Genomic DNA, 18,611 nt, shown 5'->3' on the forward strand with positions numbered 1-18,611 from the left:
AGGAGCCAGCCGATACTTTTCCGTATGCTTGACATAGACACATTACAGAAAATATTCCTGCATGCTACAAGAAAAGTAACCCACTCTATTGACCTTGTGAAATAATTTAAACAGTTAATTGCTTATCAAAATCCTGTTTTATGCCTTTCCTAATTCCTTTGAATCATGACCCTAAGAATGATGACCATAGTGGCGGAGCAGCAACGGGCTCTGTGGCTGAGAGGACACCCACAGACAACGAGCTGTTGGCTACTTGTGGGCGAGGAACCCATACAGGCTGCAGGCAACTTTTTTTTTTAAATTTTTTAATTTTTTATTTTTCACACCATAAATCACATTAGCCATGATATACACTTTTTCTTTTTCACACATATACAGTGAGGCTGCAGGCAACTTGAAGTCAAAGGACTCGCATCAGACTGCGGGTTGCCGGAGACTGGCTCATGAGAACCAGGTCGTGGAACTGCAATTCGAGAGGATGTTGAGGGCAAGGAGGGCCTCCTGAAATGCCCTGGACACTGAAGGCTTCCTCGTCGTGTCAGAAGTTTAGATCTGGGCTCGGGTTGTTGATGATCTGAACTGAACTGCAGTCTTGTGCAGCTGCAGAGGCTGCGGGAGGGCTGGAGGCAAAATCACGTACACTCAGTGAATCCCTTTTGCTTCCATTTCTCAGACTGTAAGGGGTGCTGGGTAATGCCTTATGGCAGACTAAGTGCAATTTCATTTAAAATTGCATTCTGTATAATTACATGACAATACATTGTATCTGATCTGATACTATCAACTGGTTTAAAGTATAACGTAAAATCATAATGGCTTCTATTCAATACTGTGTGCACACAAAGCTACACACATTGCAGCCATTGGCTGGATTTTCTGCATCAGGTCTGGACTCTGTCACAACTGTCTGATGAGTCTCAGATCTGAAACATTAATCCTGTTTCGATTTGCACTGCTGCTGTCTACCTGATAAGTGCTTCCTATGTTTTCTGCTTTATTCCAGATTTCCGTCTGTGCTTTTTTTAAAAATTGATTTTTATTAACTAGATTTTCCTCTGCCCTGGATCAAAATGGCACCAAAAAATTGTTGCAGATCAAAAGGCAGTTTTACGTAAAGTGAATTAAGGCAAAGGGAATAACTAGGACTGGGGTTTGTTTTTTTTTGCCCTGGTTAAACTCATTTATGATAATTAATTCCTGGAAAAGGTAGACTAAGAAAATACTTAATAATTTTGTGGGACTAGATAAATAACAGTCATCTTGGTAAATGTACACGTTTCTATCAATAATCATTTGTTGCAGGCACAATCCTCTGATTCGCCTATAACCAAACACTTGGTTGATACACCACATTTTGACAGAGGTTCCGTTTATATGGAATTTTCACCTCTCAAGGAACATTAATCTGATCTTTATTGTCCAATTATGTGGACAGGATGGTTAATGCTGGATATACACTGAAGCTTTGCAATCACACTCTTCTCTGAACAAAAGGAAAGCTAAGTGATAATCAACTAGCAAAAATCTGATTAGGGATCCCAGCAGGACACCAACCAACACGAAAGCAGATGGTGTTGTGATTAGAGAGCCAAGACAGTGGTATGTTACCTACTATAATTGTCTTTGGCTTGGCTTTGCGGATGAAGATTTATGGAGGGGTAATGTCCACGTCAGCTGCAGGCTCGTTTGTGGCTGACAAGTCCGATGCGGGACAGGCAGACACGGTTGCAGCGGTTGCAGGGGAAAATTGGTTGGTTGGGGTTGGATGTTGGGTTTTTCCTCCTTTGTCTTTTGTCAGTGAGGTGGGCTCTGCGGTCTTCTTCAAAGGAGGTTGCTGCTCGCTGAACTGTGAGGTGCCAAGATGCACGGTTTGAGGTGATATCAGCCCACTGGCGGTGGTCAATGTGGCAGGCACCAAGAGCTTTCTTTAGGCAGTCCTTGTACCTCTTCTTTGGTGCACCTCTGTCACAGTGGTCAGTGGAGAGCTCGCCATATAACACGATCTTGGGAAGGCAATGGTCCTCCATTCTGGAGATGTGACCTAAATGCAGCTGGAAAATTTACTGATTGCCCTGGTCCAGGGGTGTCAAATTCAAATTCACAGAGGGCCAAAATTAAAAACTTGAACTAAGTGGTGGGCCAAACTAAATATTTATTGAAAATTTTCAACAACATCTGCATGTTTCCTCTTCTTTCAACATATGTAATGTTAAACTTTTTCTTATTAAAATAAATGTTTAATAATAATTTTGGTTAAACTCTTTCCAGAAGAAGCATTAACAAATGAGAAATAAAATATTCAATAAATAATATTTCTCTATAGCCTTTAAGCTCCTTTTAAATGTATTTTTTTTCACAACCCAGCAAGTAAAAAAAATAACAACTTGCTTCAATGAAAATCCAATCTTTCAACTATGAACAGTCCAAAGTTAACCAAAGAAAATATGAATCCAAGCTTAGCTTGCTACACTGTGATTTACTCTGATGCACCTGGGTCTAAACCAGATACTTGACATCTCTTCTTAGATGCAAGTTCATCAAACTCTGGGGTCAGAGTTTGCCTCCCACCTGTCTTGAAAGGTCCTGTTTTATGTCTTTCGTTTGGCCATTTTTCAGAAGGGGTTTATTACATGTGAGTTTGGCGACAGGTCGCAGATGTTAATGAAAGTAAAGAGAGGAGGTGGGGGCGATTAGCGGGCTGACGGGCCGGCGGCAATGCATTTGCAAAGCATTCTGGGATTTGTAGTATTAGCTGTGCATGCGCTATACTGGCGAGGTGGCCAGCGGGCCAGCTCTAATACATATTTGATATGATCTTGCGGGCCAAATATAATTATATCACAGGCCAAATTTGGCCCGTGGGCCTGAGTTTGACATGTGTGCCCTGGTCAGTTGTATACTCAAGCTAATCAATCATTCACACACACTCTGCGACACACTGTAATATTTCTGGCAATACGGTGAACAATTATTATTGATGTGATATACTCAGTGCTGTAGAAGAAATTGTAAGTATAATTTGATTCTTCGCTATCCTCCCAGAAACAGGTCAGATCATCCAACATTCGTGTAAAACATTTCAGATCTTCATCTTGGGAGAACCGTGATGAAAAATCTGTAAGTGAGCAATAAAAGAGATGACTGGTTCATATTATTACATAAATCATCTGAAAAGAGCACTGTGAGGTTTGTATTTAAATACAGATGAGAATGAAAAATAGGAAATCCCAGCACCTCTGAGTTTCACCCCTCTGGGACATAATGAGACAGGTTTATCTTAATTTACCTTAGAAGAATCTGATGGGGTCAAATCAATTGTTAGTTTTGCATTCATTCTGATTTTTCTTTAAATTTCTGCAGAGATTTCTATATTTTCTGATTGCATTAACAGAGACCATTTCTGTCCATTGTCCAGGCTGCCCACAGAGCAATGCCATTCCTTCTGCCATTTTCCCTGTAATCTATTCTCTCTGTATTTCCGACAACTGTGCTCGGATATACTTGTCTACTTACTAAGTTCTATTACAGCATAAAGCAACATTCCTTTCCTTTTTTGCCATAAATTTGATGGAAGATTGGGCGGACAAAAATCCAACAATTTGGTCCATGAAGAATAATTCCTGAGAACTGAACTACCTGTGATCGCATTTGAAAAGCTTCTTTGCTTATCTCTCAAATGAAATGCCATGAGCTACCAGAATTAACGTTTCAATGAAGAAGATGCATTAAAATTAATTTCCTCAATTTGAGTTGATGGATTATTGAAAATAACTTTATTATTTTCTGCTTATGTTCTTTATACCAACATTATTGGTAACAGTTCTGGATTTATCTTATCTTCACGATTTAATGTTGGTGTAACGGTTGGCACAACTCATTTACAGCGCCAGCAATCAGGACCAGACTGGGGTTCGAGTTCGGCACTGTCTGCAAAGGGTTTGTATGCTCTCCCCCTGTCTATCCCTGTGAGTTTTCTCCTGGGGCTCCGGTTTCCTCCCTCCGTTCAAAACGTACCGGGGGTGTAGGTTAATGGGGTGTAAATTTGGCGGCAAGCGCTCATGAGCCGAAATGGCTTTTAAATTTTTAAAGAATTTTTACTACTGTTGTTTTTACTGCAAAAGGAATCAACCCAGTGTGAACCAAAAGAGCTAGAACACACATTAGCAATTAAATTCAGTCTTATTTGAATAAATATATTAACATAAATAAGGTGTTATGATTATTGATCTGCAAAGTTTGAATTTATTTCAAGAAACTTTTGCTGTTTAAAATGTTGCTTAGAGAAAAAAATAAAGGTGCATTTTTATGTATCTTTCCTGACCTCAGGATATTCAAAATCATTTTACTGTCAATTAAACATCTCTGAATATATTCAATGCTATAAATAGAAAACATTCTGGCCAATTTATTCACCAAATCCCATAGTGTGCAATGTGTTAAAGACCAGATAGTTATTTTTCAAATAATTTGTGAGAAGCATTAAAAACTTGAAACTATTTACAGCAGAACTGAGCTAAGTAAAACAAATAAGACATTTAGTTATTTGCTGTGGAGAAAATTCGAGAGAAAATTTTTGAGGTTAGCTGCTGAAATCTCTATCTCGAACAGATATCTTTGCGCCTTCAAACATTTAAAAAGTTGTCATCCAGCCTACCTTCTTGGAGAAATGTCCAGTTCTCCACACCTGACTCAAAGGTAAAGGTGACAGTGCTCAAGTGCACACATGTCACAAACAGAAGTTTTACTGCAGATCCACCCATTTCTTTCACAACTCACAAGACATTTCCTCACTCTTCGCAGCTGGGGGTTAGACTGACTCGGAATAGGAGTTTACACACTGAAGTAAGAACAGGCACATCCTCAGGAAATCAACAAGTTTTGAAGCGGGTTTGCAGTACAGAGTGGATCCACATCCTCATTAAGACCACTGCAGAGATTCATCTGGCAGAACCAGTGGTGATCACCCAGCCAGGAACAGCTCTGAAACCATTTCTCTGCTTGGCATTAGCACAGGATGAGAAAATAATTCTTATAGGCGAGATCAGCAACTTTATATCTGAAAAGGCGACAAAATGGCTCAATAGGTCATGCCACTGCCCCATTGCAGTAGTGGCCCAGGTTCAAACCTGATCTCCAGCACTGTGTTTGTGGAGCCTGTATGTTTTCGGCATGCATTTTCCCCAGGTGCTCTGACTTCCTCTCACATCCACAATGTTGTATCATTTTGTAGGTTAATTTGCTTCTGTAATTTATCCCTCCAGGTGAGTGACAGGAGAATTGGAGCATTATAATGGGCAAAGTGAGAGAGAGTTGGTTACTGGGAATTAGGTTAGGAAATTGGATTGATGAGTTTTCTCAAAGAGTCAGCACCCACCCAATGGGCTGAATGGTCTCTTGCAATGCTATGAGAAAATATGAAGTATAAAGTTGTTCTGCACTTGATGTTTTCCGTGCCAAGAATAAAGGGAAGATTTTCCAGACATGTGGGGAACCATGTGCACCATTTCAGTTCTATGTCACACTCCCATACTCACATGTCTGTCCATACCCTTATGTACTATCCCCAGGGGTTCAGCACTGCCCGAGCTCACTGTAGCTCCGCTCTGGTACCTCTTAAAAAAAATAAAAAGGCAAAATAAACAAGTGGCATCTTAAATAGAGGGGATTTTACAGAAATTGGTGTTGGGGTAGGGAGATGGGGTGGTGGCTGGCAGTGGAAAAATACTATTAATAACATTTGGATGTTTGATGTTTTATGGTGAAATCCTGGAGCTGTGACTGTCTTTTAGGTATTTGTGAAATTCCTCCTCGCTTGACCCGTTGCCCTAGGAAACTGGGAAATACATCAGTGTGAGCATTTTTTTACTCTTTTCACTGGGTAACATTGGATTCCATGTAGGAGATGTATTAAGCAAGGAACAAACGTTAAAACCTAAGGTTAAAAGTCAAAAGTAATGATAGAAAAATTAGCTCATCTTTGGTCTGATTTTGATGAAATATTCAAGGAAATCATCCAAAATCCTCTTCTACATCTGGATAAATTTAGTTTTTTTACAAGCCAAATGGAAAAAAAAATTCTCGGCTATAATCTAGATTTACGTCATTTCAACTACATTAATAGTGGATCATCTCCTTGGACTTGCTCTTTTTCTCTGTGTTGATTGAAGAAAGGGTAATTTAGCGAGGCAATGAATGAGACAAAATGCATTTCCAAACCTCTCAAAAGGAAGTTAATATTTGTCACTTCCAAAATACAATATTTCATATTCATATAGTACAATAATAATTTATGTAAAGATACAAGCTTCTTTAACTTTTTTAATATTTAAAAACTAAACAGGATTTGCATTAGTCTAAACCATGTAATACCTGACGCATGTGAGGATGAATATTGACACTCGCAGGTACCCTTCCTGTCCAACCATTTCTGCGAGAGAAACAGCACAAGGCAAAGTTGCCAACCTACTGCTTTTGTTACTAATATTGAGCGATATTCGTGACTAACAACAGTTCACTAGACATTCTTTTTTTCATACTCGATTCCAATTTAGGTGGCTAAAAGTTCAAAAAACTTATTTGCTTTATGCGAGCTCTGCTGTCTGCTCTGACTCAGTCACGTTAGTAAGGCTGGTGTTCCGTGGATTACCCACGAATGCAAAAGTAAATTTTTCTCACTTATGGCTTCTAAGCAAACAAAATTAACTTTCTTTTGTAAACAAGCTGAGGAAGACCACAAGAATAACGTACAAGAGTATGACAGCAATAACAGTAAAAGTGACAAAAGCTGTGTTTCGCTTGCCTCTAGTTCAAATTTTCTAACCGGGTCCAAATACAGTTCTGAAAGTAATGGTGCTTCGAAGCTGTTCAGGTGTTCGGACTAAAGAAGCAGAAGGAAACTTATCCCTGGTTAGACTTCAAGGATGATAAACTTGGGTGTGAAGTTTGTGCAAATATAAACGTTCTGACACTTTTCACTTTTAAGGGTCTGAGTCTGTCAAATGAATGGCAGATGTACCAAGTATCCTATTATGGAGCTGATCGAAGTACATGCTTGAAGTCTTTCAGAAAAAAAATGTTGATCAAAAACTCACAAACTGTCAAAAGCTCACACTGTTGTTCTACATGTTGAAAATACTCTTGGAAAAGTATGTTACACCATGAATGCTTTGTCTCCAAAGGCAACTTGTTCAATTTTTCGTTCTGCATATTATTTAGCTCAGAATGACAGACCACACTCTGAATCAATGGTATTGACATAGGAATTGGACTACATTCCCACACTAGTGCTACAGAGATAATGAATCACATGGCCATTAATATGAACAAGAAAATTTGCCAGCTGATCAAGCAGATAAATGGCAAAAAAACTCTTCTCATTGATGAATCATCAAGCCTGAGCATTAAGACCTGCCCTAATAGTCTATTTGAAATGTGTAAGTGAGAAGGAAGGTGATCACCATTTTATGTTTTTAGATCTAATTGAACTGACTGTTCAGTAAGCTGCAACTATTGCCCGGCATCTATTGAACAGTCCATGTCAAGTCCATTGACAAATTGTACTCTGTTTACAGTAACCATATTGACCACCGCCAGTGGGCTGATATCGCCTCAAACCGTGCATCTTGGCGCCTCACAGTTTGGCGGGCAGCAACCTCCTTTGAAGAAGACCGCAGAGCCCACCTCACTGACAAAAGGCAAAGGAGGAAAAACCCAACACCCAACCCCAACCAACCATTTTTCCCCTGCAGCCGCTGCAACCGTGTCTACCTGTCCCGCATCGGACTTGTCAGCCACAAACGAGCCTGCAGCTGACGTGGACTTTTACCCCCTCCATAAATCTTCGTCCGCGAAGCCAAGCCAAAGAAAGAAAGAATAACAATTACAGCACGGAAACAGGCCATCTCATACCTTCTAGTCCGCACCGAATCAAGTACTCTCTTCCAGTCCCACCTACCTGCACCTTGCCCATAACCCTCCATTCCCAACCCATCCATATACCTTTTTTGTAATTTTTTTTACATGCTAATCTTCTCTGTATCGTTCCAATTTTAGTATATGTGCTGCCGAAGCAAGCACCCCATCCATATACCTATCGAATTTTTCCTTAAATGACAAAATGGATCCTGCTGCCACTACTTCTCCCGGAAGCTCATTCCATACAGCCACCACTCTCTGAGTGCAGTAGTTCTTCCTCATGTTACTTCTAAACTTTTGCCCCTTAACTCTTAACCTCTTGTTTCAATCTCTCCTACCCTCAAGGGAAAAAGCCTATCCTGCTCATCTCTATCTATCCCCTTCATAATCTTAAATACCTCTATCAAATCCTCCCTCCACATTCTACACTCCAATGAATAAAGACCTAATCTGCTCAATCTTTCTTTGTAATCTAGAAGATGAAACCCATGTAACATTTTGTAAATCTTCACTGCACTCTCTCTACCTTGTTGATATCCTTCCTATAATTTGGTGACCAGAACTGCACACAGTATTCCAAATTTGGCCTCACCAATGCCTTGATCAGTCTTAACATCACTTCCCAACTCCTGTATTCTTTGATTTATAAATGCCAGCATACTAAAAAGCCTTCTTCACCACCTTATCCAGTGAGATTCTACTTTCAGGGAATGATGTACTGTTATTCCTAGATCTTTCTGCTCCACTGCATTCCTCAATGTCCTCCCATTTACTAAGTATGTCCTGTTTTGATTATTTCAACCAAAATGAAGCACCTCACACTTCTCAGCATTAAACTCCATCTGCCATCTTTCAGCCCACTCTTCTAATCAGTCCAAATCCCTCTGCAATCTTTGTAAACTTTCTTCATTATCCACAATTCCACTTATTTTAGTATTATCTGCATATTTACTAATCCAATTTACCACCATATCATCCAGATCATTAATGTATATGACAAACAGCAAGGGACCCAATACAGATCCCTGAGGCACACCGCTTGTTTACTGGCCTCCAGCCTGACAAACAGTTATCCACTATCACTCTCTTCCAGTGACTGTTGAATCCATTTGACTATCTCAAAGTTAATACCTAGTGCCTGAACTTTCCTAACCTTCCATGCGGAACCTTATCGAAGGCCTTACTGAACTCCATATAGACAACATCCAATGTTCTACCCTCATCAACATTCCTAGTCACCTCTTCAAAAAATTCAACAAGATTGGTCAAACATGACCTTCCCCACACAAATCCCATTGTTGAGTGTTCCTGATCAGACCCTGTTTCTCCAGATACTTGTGTATATTATCTCTAAGAATGCTTTCCATTAACTTTCCTACCACAGACATCAAACTTACAGGCTTATAAATACTAGGCTTGCTCCTCAAACCCTTTTTAAACAAAGAACCACATTAGCAATACACCAATCCTCCGGCTCTATACCCGTCTCTAATGACATTTGAAAAATCACTGTCAGAGCCTCTGCTATTTCCTCACTAACTTCTCTCAAGGTCTTGGGGAAAATCCCATTGGGACCTGGAGACTAATCTATCTTTATATGCTTCAAAAGCTCCAGTACTTCCTCTTTCTTAATCACTATAGTCTCCATAATTACCATCTTTGCTTCCTTTATCCCACACAATTCAATATCCTTCTCCTTAGTGAATACCGAAGAAAAAAACTTGTTCAAAATCTCCCCCATTTCATTTGGCTCCACACACAGTTGTCCGTTCTCCTTTTGCTATTAACTTATTTGTAGAAATCTTTTGGATTTATTTTCACCCTGTTTGCTCTAGCCACTCGTACCTTCTTTTAGCTTTTCTAATTTCTTTCTTAAGATTCTTTTTTGGAACCAAATTTCCAATATCCCTTGAAAACCTTAACTCTCTCAAACTTTTGACTCTGCCTTTTAACCTGACAGGAACATGAAGATTTTGGACCCTCAAAATCTCACCTTTAAAAGACCTCCATTTCTCTAATACAGCCTTACCATAATACAAATTGTTCAAATCCATTCCTTGTAAATCCTTTTTCATCTCCTCAAATCTAGTTTTTCTTTTCCCACTCGAAAAGCTCAATCTTAGGTCCTGACCTATCCCTTTCCATAATTGCGTTGAAGCTAATGGCATTAGCTTACCTATCTCTGTCCGATGCGGGACAGGCAGACACGGTTGCAGCAGTTGCAAGGGAAAATTGGTTGGTTGGGGTTGGGTTTTTCCTCCTTTGTCTTTTGTCAGTGAGGTGGGCTCTGCGGTCTTCTTCAAAGGAGGTTGCTGCCCGCCGAACTGTGAGGCGCCAAGATGCACGGTTTGAGGTAAGATCAGCCCACTGGCGGTGGTCAATGTGGCAGGCACCAAGAGATTTCTTTAAGCAGTCCTTGTACCTCTTCTTTGGTGCACCTCTGTCTCGGTGGCCAGTGGAGAGCTTGCCATATAACACGATCTTGGGAAGGCGATGGTCCTCCATTCTGGAGACGTAACCCACCCAGCGCAGTTGGGTCTTCAGCAGCGTGGATTCGATGCTTGCGGACTCTGCCAGCTCGAGTACTTCGATGTTGGTGATAGTCACTCCAATGAATGTTGAGGATGGAGCGGAGACAGCGCTGATGGAAGCATTCTAGGAGCCGTAGGTGATGCCGGTAGAGGACCCATGATTTTGAGCTGAACAGGAGCATGGGTATGACAATGGCTCTGTACACACTGATCTTTGTGTGGTTTTTCAGGTGGTTGTTAGCAGTACTAAGGACAGAACATATACATGCCAGACCTCATATGCAGACATCCATCTTGAATCTACCCAAGATGCAACACTTCACAAGATGCAACATTCCCAGATGCTACACACTCCAAATCCAACTCCTCATGGTGGTAGTACTCTACCTCTAAATCCCATTTCCTTGAGATATTTAATCAGATATGACACATTATTACAGTATTCTTTCAATTTAAAGTTCAACATAATTGTAAGATGAACATCAACAGCACAAGCTTTTAAGTATGCAGTTATTTTTCTTTCATAGATTCAGTCTGTCAGATGCTTTGAGAATTTGGATCTTCTTAACGCAGGTGCTTGTGTAGGCTCTGCTAGTTCACTACTGTCTCGCACAGGTAGTTTTTCCTTTGTTGCTGTTCAGGCTGAAATCCTCTGCATTTATTTGTCCCTGCAGTATCTCTGGTATTTTCAGAAAGCTCCTTCCATTCCTCCTCAGTATTTGATCCTCCTCTGTTCAGACAGTGTAGGATCTTGGATTTACTTCTCCCAGAACAATAGCCTTTTTGTCCCAAGTGTTGCAATCTCTGAGTCTCACTGTATCTTGTTGTGCCAGTGGCTCTAATCTTCTCGCTGACTTGTCATAGTTTGCCTTTTGTCTCCTTTGCAGTCGCTTTTGTATCTGTTCGACATCTCAATTCTTGCTTGGGTCTGCAGGGTAGGGAAGTGTGGTGCATAGTCTACATCCCATCAGAAGCTCAGCAGGTTACGTGCCATGTTGAAGTGGTGAAGCTCTGTCACTCAGTAGAACTAGATACAGATCCGAGGCACGATGTAGTGCTTTCTTGAGCAACTGTTTAACTATTTGATCTCCTTTCTTTGCTTTGACATTTGACTGTGGATGCAGAGGACTTGAAGTCACATATTGGAAATCATACTCTTCTGTAAAGTTCTGGAATTCTCTGCAGCTGTAGCATGGTCCATTATCACTGTAGACAATTGAAGAATTCCATGTCTTGGAAAGATTGATTTCATATATTGGATTAGACAAGCAGCAAACATGCTAGCAAGCAATATAATTTCTGGATAGTTCGATAGATAATCAATAACCAACAAGTAATCATTTCCATCCACGTGGAACAGATCAGTCCCAACTTTCTGCTTATACGTCAGTTATGATCATGGGTTCCTTTGTCTGCTTTGTGTGATGTTTCAAACAGGTCTCACAGCTGGAAACCATCCTGTCAACATCAGCATTGATCCCTGGCCAATAAACAGCAGTTCTGGCCCTCCTCTTGCATTTTTCAATTCCAAGGTACACCCTTTTCATCACCTCTTGTCTCAGTGATTGAGGAATGATAATTTTGCTCTCTCTTAGTAGAAGCCCACTGACAACACTCAGCTCAGGTCTGATGTTGTAGTTTGGCTGACATTCATATCAGTCTCTGTAGACCTCTCATTGTATTCTTCACTTTGCATCATTTCCCTGGATAATGCATCAGCTAACACAATTTTCCCTGCTGTGTATCCAATTCAAAGTCATAATGTTGTAGCTTCATCATCAGTCTTTGGATTCTCAGTGAAATTCGCTGAGATTTTTCTTGATTATTGCTACTAATGGCTTGTGGTCTATCTGTGCCATGAATGTTGCTAGACCATACATATAACTCTGGAATTTCTCGATCTGCATATTGACATACAGATGTTGTCATCGTCCTTGATGCGTATGCTACTGGCCTTCAATCTTCTCCTGTAGCCTGAAGTAGTATGGCGCCTATTCCATCTTTTAAAGCATCCGTGGATATTTTCGTCTTTCTAGATGTGTCAAGAACATCAAAAGTACTGGTTCTGTAGTTAGAATAATCTTCAGTCATCCCATTCTTCCTCGTGAATGGCTGTCCACTTGAATTCACATTTGTCTTGTCACAACTTCCTTAGGTACATTGTTTTGGAAGACAAGTTTGGTATGAATTTACCAATAAAATTGATCTTTCTCAGCTCTCTTGATACCCTTTTTTTGACAGTGGTCTTGGGCATCTCTAAAATTGCTTTTTCCTTGCTCTTGTCTGGCTTCACAACTGTCTCTGACAGTTTATCTCCCAGAAAGGTGATTTCCCTCACTCCAAAATTACATTTTTCTCTGTTAGCTTTAATCCATCCTTCTGGATATTTTGTAGCACTTTGATGAGCCTCTTGTTGTGATGTTTTTGTGTGGATCCCCATAGGATCATGTTATTCATGTACACGAGTATATTTTTATGACTTCTATGATATGCTCCATTGTCCTGAGGAACACTTCTGGAGCTGAGGAACACTTCTGGAGCTGAGGAAATTCCAAAAACCATCCTCAGACAGGAGATTTGGCCAAACGATGTATTAAATGTACAATATTTTGTGCTATCAACATGTAGTTTTATTTGCCAGAAGCCCTGGGATCCATCCAATTTAGCGAAAAACTTTTCACCGGCCATCTCACTTGTAATTTCATCCCTGGTTGGAATCTGATAATATTCCCTCTTTATATTGGCATTCAAGTCTTTTGGGTCCATGCACACATGCTTAGGTCACCATTCTTCTTTTTGACACACATCATTGAATTCACCCATTCTGTGGGTTCCTCCACTTTCTTTATGACCCCTAGTGACGTCATTTGGTTGACTTGCTGCTTGAGCTTTTCTTTTAGTGGTGCTGGAACCCGCCTTGGGGCATGCAATACTGGCTGTGTGTCCTCCATTAACTGTACCTTTTAAGTCTGTGAAAAAGGATCAAAGCTGCATGCATGAGTGAAACACGAAGCTCTCAAAGGTTTCATTTTTCTTTGGTGAACAGTTTTCGTCAAACATCTCGATAACCTTGTCAAAATTGCTCTGGTCTTCTGCCTTGGTGAAAACATATAGTGCAATCTTCCATGTATCTGGTTCGCTATAAATTCAAATGGCTTGCAGGTACAACATAAAGCTTTCTTTAAACAGCCTCCACTCATGATCAACATCTTGTTCTCAAACAAGATCTCCGAGTGTCAGAAAACCTATGAGGGAAAGGTTGTGCAGACTGGGGCTTTTTTCTCTGGAGCGTAGAAGATTGAGAGGGGACTTGATAGAGGTGTTTAAGATTTTAAAAGGGACAGACAGAGTAAACGTGGATATGCTTTTTCAATTAAGAATGGGGGAGATTCAAACTAGAGGGCATGGTTTAAGATTGAAGGGGGAAAATTATAAGGGGAACATGAGGGGAAATTTCTTTACGCAAAGGGTGGTAGGGATGTGGAATGAGCTTCCGACAGACGTGGTCGAGGCGGGATCATTGGTTACATTTAAGGAAAGACTGGATAGTTACATGGAAAGGAGAGGACTGGAGGGGTATGGACCGGGTGCTGGTCAGTGGGATTAGGAGGGTCGGGATTTGTTATGGCATGGACTAGTAGGGCCAAACTGGCCTGTTCTGTGCTGTAAGTGGTTATATGGTAACATTGCCAGCCCATTTTACAGTATTAGGAGTTTTTAAACTCTCCATATTTTCACTGCTGATATCGACTGTTACTCACTATGCACACTGTGTGTTTCTTTTTTTCTTCCACTCCTGGTACCATTTGATGTTTATTTTCTTACAATAAAGAAACTTGGGTTCTTTTTAAAACAATTATATTTATTAACTAAGCAAGCAGCACAAAGGACAGAACATACACATGCCAGACCTCATGTTGAAGCATCCATCTTTAATCTACCCAAGATGTAACAGCTTCACAAGATGCAACATTCCCCAGATGCTTCGTGGTAGAACTCTATCACTACAGTTTCAAACAGTTTCAGCAGAGCAGCAAAATTATGAAGCACTGTGTTTTAATTTTGAAAAAGCGATGAAGGATGAAACAAGATCTCCGAGTGTCAGAAAACCTATGAGGGTCTGTTGAAAAGACTCTCTTCAGAACAGTTTCTAATGGACTTAGCTCTAACATATGGCATGTTGCATGAACTTGGTTTACTGTCAGAGTGTTTACAGAAAGGCACTACTACGATTGTTTATGCAAATGGAGCATAAGATCACTGCATGGACTGAAAGAGCAGCCTTGTACAAAATATCTAGAGGCTCAAGAGGCAGTTGAAAAGAAAAAGTTTGGAGAAATTACCTTAGCAAACAACAACAAAATTGTCTCCATTAATTATCTTCAGTTTCTTACTAGTCGTATAAACAATTTGTAGCACCATATGTTCATGACAACATCCTTGAAAGGTTCTCAAACTTTTGAATCTCCAAGTATGTATAAATCCCTGCTAAATGAAATGTGTGTCCTTGTTAAAGGCGACTGGCCTACTGAAATACCATCGAATTCTGGAGAAGCTGCAATATCATCTCTCTGTAAGAGCTTCAAGCTTTCTTCTTCCTCTGTAACAAATGTCTTCAGAGATTATATGGAGGACTCGTGGATGCCGCATCCCCCAAGATTTACGCCCATTACTGAGCTGTGCATAAGTTATTCCTATTAGTACTGCTGAGTGTGAGAGGGGATTCAGTCACATGAACTTGATAATAACAATAACACACTCAAGAATCCTCATAAATCATCTATCAGCACTTACGTCTGTGTAATGGAGGATTTAGACCATGCCTTTGCTTATGCAAGGCTGAGTATCAGTAACCTACTTTGAGAATAATGTATGAATCAGCAGACATAATCTAATTTCCACCATGGGGCCCAGAGATGCAGTTATCTTTGAGATTGATGGGATTGTTGGTCGCAGACTGTTAGGCGAGACCTTGAAGCTAAGTAAACCATTTATTCAAAGTGATAAGCTATGAGTAAGCAAGTTTTGGGTAATATAAGCCGTGGTCCCACTGCTGAAGTGGGAGACTCTTCGAAGGGTGGAAACGTCTCTCGGCAAGAAGAAGAACTTCTAGAGACAAACCAACGTCCCTGTCAGGGGAGGTGGAGAAGCTGCAACCGTCGCCCCGGCAACCTACTACAAGTGTGCGGTCGTTGCCTCGCTTCGGCAATTGGGACCAGTCCAGGCGTTGATAAGTATAATTGGGAAAGGCTTGCATATTGTAGTTTGAAATCAGCTTAAGATTTTGTAATAAAGATTTGTATAAACTGAAGTGCTCTCGGCGTGTGTCTCTGTTTTCTTTCGGTAGCTCAAACATTGTGACCAATCTAAAACGAACAAAGTGAGAGATACAAGTTTACCAGAACAGTCTTTTAAACTACACGGACCTCCTCTAGTTCAGTGGAACCACGAGCCATACACCACATCATGGCAGTAGTGATACAAATCAGCAGATGACACCAGGACAAGGGTTGCTTCAGAGCCTAGAAAACATATTACGCCTGACCCTTGTGGAAATTATTGTGAAACTTCGCATTGGTGGCAATTGGTAAGTAGGTAATTAGTTTGAAATTGGTAAAATACATGATTGCTATCTTTTTCTTTACCTGTTGATAATTATATTTTATGATAATTGATAGTGTAACCATGCAATACTTTGTCGTATTATTAAATTAGGTATTATAGTATATCATTGATTATCTGAAATCGGCTTCTCCAAAATCCTAATTTATCCAAATTTAAAAAAAAATTCAGATAAATGAGGATATCTGAAACAAATCAGAAATCCTCATTTATCTGAATTTCTTTTCGGAGCCAAACTGACTGAGGACGTAGAGCTCCCAGGAGTGGCAGCAACGGATCTCAAGTTCCCAGCAGCTGTGGGTATCTTGGGCTTCTGGTGGCGGCAGCTGCAGACCTTGGGCTCCCTGCGGTAGCGGGGACCTCAGGTTCCCGGGTGGGAGTGGAACCCTCAGGCTCTCAGCACGAGTGGGGCCTTGGAGGGGAAGCATCAGTGATCAGCGGTGGCCAATATTTTTTTGGTGAGAATTAAACCTTATTTTAATGCTTAAAAAGCCTTCCCCTTGTTGTTTGTTGTTGTTTAAACACTTACAAGTGATTTGCTGTTGCTACTGGGCTGTTTTTAAAAAATGACTGGTTCTCCAAAAAATAAGTTTATCTGAAATAGGCCCGGTCCCGATCATTTTGGATAATCGGAGTTGTACTGTATATCTTTTATTGTACCAATTATACACTGAAATGTAATGATACGCTACAAACATATCTTAACTATCTCTATATTTCTGTGGAGCTCTGGAATTAACTAATTTATGTCATCTTGGTTACACACACACACACACACACACACACACACACACACACACACACACACACACACACACACACACACACACACACACACACACACACACACACACACACCACTAATTTGTGTACCTGCTCATTTCATGTACTGGGCAAATTCCTTGCCCCATCCATGTAAATAGCAGTACACAAATTGAGTGAGACCAATATAGAGAGAGGATATAGGAAATATCAGGCATTTTGTCAGCTCTGGCACCTTAAAAATTAATACTGCACCCACTGACCACCAAGACCACCTGCAAATTGGTGGAACAATACCTGAGTTTCTCCAACTAGATGGCATTAACTTGACTTTTCCAGTTTCTGCTGACCTGCTCTCCTCTTCCCCCACCCCCCTACCCTTCCCAGTTCTCCTCCCTCTCTTCTCCCTCCCTTCACCAAGCCATCCCTCCTCCCCTTGATCGCTGCTGTCCCCCCCCCCTCCTTTCTCCACCTATCACCTCCTGCCTTTACGACCACCCCTCCTCCACTTACTCTTTTGCATGGATGCCTGCCGACACTTTTCCATACCTTGATGAAGAGCCGAAGCCTGAAACTTTGGTTATGCATTTTTACCTTTGCTATATAAAGGACACTGTTTGACCTGCTGAGTTCCTCCAGCATTGTGAGCTTTTACTTTTTAAAATGAAAAACTGGTGGCACAATGAAGAATCTGAGACAAAGTTACTTTGTTTCACAATCAGAATTAAACCAAGGATATACTTGCATTTTCTATTTTATCCTCAGGAACTCTAATTAATTTATACAGAGAGCAGTGGGATCATTCAATTGATCAATGGGGTGAGTAGCATCATGAAGTAGAGTTAGATGTTACTGCATGGAGTTGTATTCAGAATTATGATTAAGAATTAAAAGCAAGATCAGATTTTCAGGGCACAAAGGTTGCAGAATTGCATGCTTAGAGCTTGCATTGTGTAATCCCATGTTATCCAATCCTTTTGTAATAATTTAATGTTTAAGATTTTGTAGTTCTTGCATTAATTCCTGCACTTGAGTTCTTTGTCTCTGCCTTCTGAACCTTAGCAGCCAGTCATTGCTAAATGGATGTCTCTAGTGGCATCCCCATGAAGACACTTGTGGAATGAATATTTCAGGACTAAAATATTAAGTTCCACTTAGTTTGAGCACACTGTAAGCTTTGGAAAGTATTTAAACAGCCAATAATTGGTTCCAGCGGTGTGTCCCTTTAAATAGCAGAAAAATATGCAAAATATGGTCATGATGTCATTTAGTGTGTGTTTGCCCATGGGAAAGTATTAGGCGCACTAACGGTGATTGATAACCAAAAGTGTTCACTCCATTTTAACAATAACTGCAATTTTATCCAAAAACAATTTCAAGTGTCTTCTAACCCAGGTAAATGGAACAACCGACCAGCTCCTGGGGAATCCTTGTCCCTGATCATTCAAAATGGAGGAAAAGCATCCAGGAAGAACCTGAAAAGTTTTCATCAGGTGCATGTAAAATCAAAGTGTGAATGCAAGAGGAGCACAGCGGTGATGAAGCTACTCACACAGCTCCTGTGCACGTCAGGCAGAGGCTGTTGATCCCACCTGCTCAGACATCTCAGAACCCAGAGTGGAGGAAAAGCAAAATGATCCTGAATGCCAAATGACAGTTTGAGAAATAGATGAGTTAATCAGCACAGCCGGAGTGAATTGATCAAGTTAACAGTCATCAGCATGAATTGCAAAACTATACTAAGCCTCCTTTGTATAATCAGTCATCAAGGAGGCTTGGAAA

At 40.6% G+C, this 18,611-nt stretch overlaps 1 pseudogene; it reads right to left on the reverse strand.

The window, feature by feature from the left end:
• Nucleotides 1-8,018: 8,018 nt before the first annotated feature.
• LOC138765609 (U6 spliceosomal RNA) lies at nt 8,019-8,076 on the reverse strand (annotated as a pseudogene).
• Nucleotides 8,077-18,611: the final 10,535 nt, after the last annotated feature.

This window comes from Narcine bancroftii, chromosome 5 (assembly GCF_036971445.1).
Source record: "Narcine bancroftii isolate sNarBan1 chromosome 5, sNarBan1.hap1, whole genome shotgun sequence".
Lineage (NCBI taxonomy): Eukaryota > Metazoa > Chordata > Chondrichthyes > Torpediniformes > Narcinidae > Narcine > Narcine bancroftii.